The sequence below is a fragment of the Nanorana parkeri genome, unplaced genomic scaffold, assembly GCF_000935625.1.
Source record: "Nanorana parkeri isolate BGI_ZX_2015 unplaced genomic scaffold, ASM93562v1 scaffold652, whole genome shotgun sequence".
Classification (NCBI taxonomy): Eukaryota; Metazoa; Chordata; class Amphibia; order Anura; family Dicroglossidae; genus Nanorana; species Nanorana parkeri.
In genome coordinates, this window is record NW_017306920.1 from 168,946 (window position 1) to 169,337 (window position 392).

Consider the following 392-nt stretch of genomic DNA (forward strand, 5'->3'; position numbering starts at 1 on the left):
GACTGTCACGATTGACAGTCATTTTGATGTCACCCCCTCTGAAAAGTCATAGACCGACAGTTGCAGGAGAGAGGAGGGGACCCTGCGGCATACCTTATGCCGCTGGGTGAATGTCCCCTCCTCTCTCTGCCGCTGTCATCACCAGGTATCACCGAGATTGCAGCGCATGTGCGATTAAGTCATCTTGCACGCGCGTGGTGATGTCACAACGGGGTGTCACCCGGTACCCGCTCTGGGTGACACCCGGCCCCCGGGATGCCCCTGCCCCCCCTCAAACAAAAAAAACTCTTCCCCGTTTACCATGCACCACTAGCATCCCACACCCCCTCCTTTCCACCTTAGGCAGGAAAAAGGCTAGGGAGCGTGTGTTTAGATGTAGAAAGCCATTGTTG